Raw genomic sequence first — 7,595 nt, forward strand, 5'->3', positions numbered from 1 at the left:
ATCCGACGACGAAATCAAGTTCCTAAATCAGGTTATACGAATTTAGATTTTATTAAAAACATGTTAAGGCGCTTTTAAATGAGTAGAGAATTGGAGATGAGCTGTTGTGGGCTTCGGAACTGGTTCTGGTCAAAAACTAATGAGCGGTCAGTGACCTCCAGTTTTGAGATTGGGAGAAAATTATGCCTCGAAAATATTTTTCGATAAATATTTCTGGTCATTTGAAATCTATTTTGTTTTATTGTCATGTTTAGATGTTTTCGTGCTGTGAATTTCAAAAATAACTGTTGTAAGATACTTACATTTTATTCGGCATAATTTATGGCTGGTTTACATAGGCTTATTAGCTAAGCACTTAATACTAGTCCCAATATGACAAGATAGAAGTAACCGTTTATACTTTGTAGTAGGTAGAAGGCATTAGTGACCAGATATTCATAATAGTATCACTTCCCCGACATATTGTCACTATAACTAGCTTGTCGACACGGTCAGTCAGTGACAGGTGCTTAGAAAATCGTGGTCAAGGTATCACTTGTCACTTAGTAAATAGGAGCGATTTCTATTCACAAACACTAATACTACTAATCACTTGGGAATTAGTATGTGACAAGAACTAAGCACTTAGCTACTAAGCCCGTGTAAACCTAGCATTATCCAAGTGAAATTTACTTTATAGATTTCGGTACGGTCCTTATTTCTGTTCTAATGCCAGTCGCGAATCCAACCTCTTTACACTTATATGTATACCTATCAATGATTATGACAATGTGCATAGTTATGTATTTACGATTGACACGCTTAAAAATATCGATAAATATATTACGCCTAGCCTGTCTAGAACTAAGCTATAACTAGAACTACTAAGCTAGATACTAAGATAGCAGATAAAATACGTAACCTCTATTGAATAGGAATTCTTCACCAGGCGTGACTGTTAGCAACTGTTTCACTAGTTGTGTGTACCGATTACCAATTAATTGACTGATTGACTGTACCTACCCTGTTGAGAACTGGTCTAGGGATTGTCAACGTGGTGAAAGGATTAGCCAGTCAGAAGGGTTAGTGCAGCATTTAAGACGTGACAAAAGTTTTGCATCGCCCTACTCACATCGCGCAGCCTCAAGAGTGAGTGCGACGGAGAACTTTTGTCACGTCTTATTAGCGCCCTGTGCTACAGGGCCTGAGCTTAGATTCTCATGTCACAAACACAGTTCTACAACCATTATGCAACCGTAAAACTGGATTTATTACCACAAAGTTATGGAAGATTTTTTAAATCGGGACGCTCACGCCATTTTATTTCAAAATAGAGGAAACAATATTTTTTTACATGACTGTTTTAGTAGACACAGTAATCAGAAAATTGGTTATAAAACGAGGAATTTTTTAAATGCAATTTATATTCTATGATTTTTTTTATTTGTACGTGATCCCCCAAACTGAACTCAACAGAGAAATTACTAGACAGGTAGGTATATTATTTTATTATTATTACTCACATATTTTTCTACCTGGCATCCCACGTCATAAGACGTCATAGAATATGCTAATAACAGCCAATAGAGTAGAAGCGATACTTTACAAGCTTGTGGGCACAAATGTATGCAAACTGCGGTACTAAACATAAATTTCGTATTATAAGTGAGATGTTGGGTGACATATGTTTTTTATGGCATTATGTTGTTGTATATCTAGTTTTTAATATATTTAATGAGAGTTATAAAACATAAACTTAGCTATATTTCTAATAATGTCAATAGCAAGAATATGAGAAGGTAGCGTGGGACGCCTTCTAGCCTGGTACCTGGGTGGGTGTGGAAAAAAAATTCCTATTTAATTCTATTCTATTCTATTCTGAGAGAGGGCGAAGTTCCTGTACGTGGCTCTCTCGAGTGGTCCTTTAAACATATCCCCTTGATTTCAGCTCAACCAGCCTAGCTCCCGAGTAAACTGGAGCAGCAAGCCTGGATGTTGTAATAGCTGAGATAGGCGCCCATTAAAAATTATTACAAGCATCCCATGTGCTACACTCATTTGGTGGTGCGGGTGTTACATTATACAGGATGTTGCAAAAAGGGTATACTAAGCCGAAACCTACATGTGCAGCATGTTATATCTAAGCCCGAAACTGAAATCAGAATTTGGAAATTCGGGCTTAGATATAACATGCTGCACATGCAGGTTTCGGCTTAGTATACCAATTTTGCAACACCCTGTAGATAGACTAGCTTATCCCGCAAGTTTCACCTTAAAAAAATTCTCTCGCAATTTCAGAATAAGAATAAATAAATGTCATAAATAAATAATAATAAAATATACATGCAAAATTTCATAATACCTGTGAACATTTTCTACTGGAAAGACGTGAAAAATTTAAGATTTAAATAAAAATAAATTGATTCAAACATTTATAATAAGTAGGTACTTTAACTTTTAACTCGACTCAAAAGGCGGCATGTTTACCTCTTGGTCATATAAAAAATGATATTTGTTTTGGATCACCTATCCTTCTTTTCTTACCATGTCAGTGACAAACACCGAAGCTGTTGAAGGTCCGAAGGACCGTTTTTCACTACGGTGGAAGGATTAGCCAGCCAGATTAGTTATGAGTCGCTAACTTCTTAGGCCCGGGTCTCCTATTTACCGCCGTAGATCGCGTCCAGCGTCTCGCCGTAGGCCGCGTCACGATGCTCACGACATCTACGCGCCAACGTCGGCGTGTGAGGGAGACCGCATCAGTACATTTCTATAGTGAGCATCGTGACGCGGCCTACGGCGTGACGCTGGACGCGAACTACGGCGTAAATAGGAGACCCGGGCCTTAGAGTGTTCCTGACGTATGCAAAGTACAGTGGCGTTACCACCACCGACCATTAGCAATAAGCCTTATATCTCTCTATACGATGTATCGCTCTTACGGTGATGGAAAACATCGTGAGGAAACCAGCACATCTAGATTCTAGATGTGTATCCTAAGTGCATTGTACTTATTCCAAAACGGCGATATGGTTCGCAACCTATCACGTGAGTACAAATGTGCTGCGAAAAGTGAGTGGCTCGCTTGTGAGCCACCTCTGACTACCCCTTCAGGGATTACAGTCGTGAGTGCGTATTATTATGTATATGTAATATGTATACATATCTCTCAGGGAGACTCCTTTCGGGTACCATGCACAGTGATAAATAAATAGTTACATTTAAATAAATAATACAAATGCAATTACAAAATTAGCCACAGTAATTAGGTCACCGGTCGCTCGCAGGATAATTGATCACAACGACATAATCATAATACATACAAAACTAACTACCAGTTAGTCATCTTCACATACAAACTTCTAGACTAGTACAAGGAAAACCGAATAATTATGGATATAACACAGAATGCACCACTCCACTTGAAAACAACTCTTACGACACTCGTTTTAAGAATGTTGTTTAATGTCCCAGTGTGTCTGTATACCTAACAATGATAATTCCGCCCATTACGTCGATGTAGCTTGCCACGTTTAATTATATTTATTACAGATATTAATATAATTTAAATTACTATACACGTGAAATGCAAGATACATATATGTAATAATTATGATAACCTCTGTTAGGGGTGCGGCACAGATTAAGAAAACAACTTGGCATAATATTACATCTCAAAACCATTTCATAGTTTTCGCATATTATGATAGTAATAGTACCATAAGAGTTTTGATCTATACCTACGTGAGTGAGTCAGTCAATGTTAAAAATGAGGTTTTTTGGACATTAATATCTAAATAACCGTTTGAGATACGCTTATGAAATTTAGAACACATATGTATCTCGCTAGTGTCCATATATGAGCCAAATTTCATACGTTTATATTAAATAGTTTTTGATTTATGAGGGGGTCAAAAGTGTCTCGAAATGGTTCGTGTAAAATTACACACGGTGCGGCTCGCCAGTTCTGTTTCTCGAACTTGGCTTGACACGCTACCGCGTGTCTAGATCAGTAGGTACCTTTTTATACCTAGAAAAATATAAAACATAATTATATGAAATGATATTTATGCAGAGTTTAAGTAAATAAGCTAAGTCTAGTTTGGGTTTATACATAGATTTGAAATATATAAAATCAGGTTTACTGTCAAATTACAAATTCATGAATCAATGAAATTGAAATCTACACACTGAAAAGTCGGTGGTCAGGGGGCCATAACAGTGAAATAACAGTGGGGTTACCACCACCGTCAATTATCATTTATAAATCCTTAAGCAGCGTCGCTCACTTGTCAAATCTAACGTAACTTGTATAGATCTGACAGATCTTTGACAGCGAGAGCAGGCGACACGCTGCTGTGGTATGCGAACAACTACGTGTAGATTTATTTCTAGCCTTGTCTCTATAAAGAGTTAGTTCGTGCACCATTTCTCAGAATTTTAACCTATCATCTCATTGTAACTTTTTTCTTTTCCAGCCAAGAGTTTGCGAAGATCTCAAATAGGAAACGACGTTAGAAGCTTTCCAGTCTGCTGGGTCTAACACCTAAGACAGGTGGCCGGTAGTAGCTGGATGAAGAATGCCGTGGACAGAGTGTTGTAGTGTTGATTTGTTTATAGAGCTTCCACTATGTTATTGTATTTTTGACGTTTCCTTATATCTGGTAAGTAAAGTTGGTTTTCTTCTGCAGTCGTCAAATATGTATGGGATTTCGAATGTCAAAAAAACAATAATATAATGGACAGAGTATAATTGCTGTAAAATAAAAACAAAAAAAGCGTCGCTCGTTTGTCAAATCTGAAGTAACCTGAATGGATCTGATGGATTGTTAATAGCTAATGTGTCGGTGGTGATACGGTAGCTGGACTTAAAAAAGCCGAACTACCTACGATTGTTGCTGATGTTGGCGGTAGTTATGGATTGATGGATCCTTACTTAATATTATAAATGCGAAAGTAACTGTGTCTGTCTGTCTGTTTGTCTGTCTGTTACTCTTTCACGCCAAAACGACTGAACGAATTTGAATGAAATTTGGTATACATACGGTCTAGACCCTGGGAAAGAACATAGGCTACTTTTTATCCCGGAATTCCCACGGGAAAACTTTTTAAGGCGAAGCGAAGCGCGCGGGAACAGCTAGTTGTAAATAAATCTAAATTCATTGGTCTCGTTTTAATCACCGTCGCAAAAACACGGGTCTAAGTTCACCATGTTTGTGTATTTGTGGTATTAACTAATACACTCACGTGCAAAGGAACAGCTCCACTTACAAAATGAAGACACCAAATGCTAACTTAATATTATAAATGCGAAAGTAACTGTGTCTGTCTGTCTGTTACTCTTTCACGCCAAAACTACTGAACGGATTGGAATGAAATTTGGTATAGATACGGTCTAGACCCTGGAAAAGAACATAAGCTACTTTTTATCCCGGAATTCCCACGGGAAAACTTTTTAAGGCGAAGCGAAGCGCGCGGGAACAGCTAGTAACTAATATTGCCAAGTATCATTAAGTTAGTTATTTTCGTTTAAGAGTAATTTTTTGATTTTCATAATGGAACTTTTTCATTGCCCGTCAGTGTAGTACCTAAATAATATCGGTCTGTGGTAGCCTAGCTCCGAAACAACTGCTTTTTTAGGGTTCCGTAGCCAAAATGGCAAGAACGGAACCCTTATAGTTTCGTCATGTCCGTCTGTCCGTCTGTCCGTCTGTCACAGCCGATTTACTCGGAAACTATAAGTACTACAGTGATGAAATTTGATGGGAATATGTGTTGTATGAACCGCTACAAAAATATGACACTAAATAGTAAAAAAAAGAATTGGGGGTGGGGCCCCCCATACATGTAACTGAGGGATGAAATTTTTTTTTTCGATGTACATACCCGTGTGGGGTATCAATGGAAAGGTCTTTTAAAATGATATAAAGTTTTCTAAAAAACATTTTTCTTAAAGTGAACGGTTTTTGAGATATCAGCTCTCAAAGTCGTAAAAAGTATGTCCCCCCCCCTCTATTTTTATAACTACGGGGTATAAAATTCTAAAAAAAATAGAGGTGATGCATGCTAATTAACTCTTTCAACGATTTTTGGTTTGATCAAAGTATCTCTTATAGTTTTTGAGATAGGTTGATTTAACTGTAATTTTGCTGCTACGGAACCCTTTGTGCGCGAGCCCGACTCGCACTTGGCCGGTTTTTTTGTTTTTATAAGTAATTCGATGATACTTAAAACTATACAGATGATGCAAAAAGGGTATACTAAGCCGAAAACTACATGTGCAGTGCAGTATGCTATATCTAAGCCCGAAAATGAAAACAGAATTTCAAAATTATTATTATATATATTTTTATTAGTTTTCGGCTTAGTATACTTACCATTATCGCAACACCCTTTATACATGTAAAATAACTAACAATAAAAAAAATATTCTTGATATAAAACTATGTTTGTGTACTGTTTGAATGTAATACTTACCTAAATACTTATATGTTAAATAAGTTCTAACACTGTTTTTGCTTAACTTAAAACGGAGTGCTAATTTTAATTAGTGTACTGATAAGTAAATTACAGATTTATGATAATTACCATTTGTTTAAAATTTATGTTTTCGGTACTTGTTATCTCTTTGCAGTATTATGTCCAGTTTAACTTGAGATTCGATGTCCATTATTTTGGTTTTGTTATCAGACTCCAATTATGACGGTTGTTTTGATACAAAATGTTTAATTCCTCGGTGATAATATTATTAAGTAAGTGTAACGGTTATAAGTAAATTTGTAGCTTAGCAACAGTGTCGACACTGATACAATGAATAGTGTTTTAAACGTAATAAACTAATTAATAATGAATAAGTATTTTTAGCAGAATTATGAACACACAACATCAAGACAATAATATAAAGAACACACTGCCTCTAGTCTACGTACGTACGAACGTACTGCCACTGGTCTAGTCGTAGAAACTCTGCTTCACGACCCAGAGGTCCCGGGTTCGATTCCCGGGTGAGACCATCTATTCTATTCTATTCTATTCTATTCTCTGTGGGGGTGTAAGTACCTGCACCTGGCTCTCTCGAATGGAACCTTTGTGCATATCCCCAGGGTCTAAACTGCCTTCCTTAGCTTGGACCATTTTCCACCACGCTGGTCCACTGCGGGTTGGTGGGTTCACATATCTAGATGTGCTAAATCTAGATATGCAGGTTTCCTCACGATGTTTGCCTTCACCGTAAGAGCGATGGTATACATTGTACTTAAATTCAGAAAAGAACTCATTGGTACATTGTATGTCAGCGCCGGGATTCGAACCCGCATCTCTGGCGTGAGAAGCGGGCGCTTACCCGACTGAGCTACCACCGCTCTCACCACGGTGAGACCATCAATTTGTGGCTCCAAGTTTAGCTAGGACAAAGAAGGCTGATCCTGATGTCCGAAACAGTGAAACGATCCATACTGTCGGATGGGATGGGAGGATATTAAAGAATAATAATTATTTATCAGTAAAATATCCAACAATACAAAAATCTCGTAGGTAAATCTTCTTTTCTTCCTTATACTTCGTGGTGCAACAGTTGAGACTTAGGCTTCCCAAGAGCACGGTATGAAGTTCCTACA

Source organism: Plutella xylostella, chromosome 29 (genome assembly GCF_932276165.1).
Source record: "Plutella xylostella chromosome 29, ilPluXylo3.1, whole genome shotgun sequence".
Classification (NCBI taxonomy): domain Eukaryota; kingdom Metazoa; phylum Arthropoda; class Insecta; order Lepidoptera; family Plutellidae; genus Plutella; species Plutella xylostella.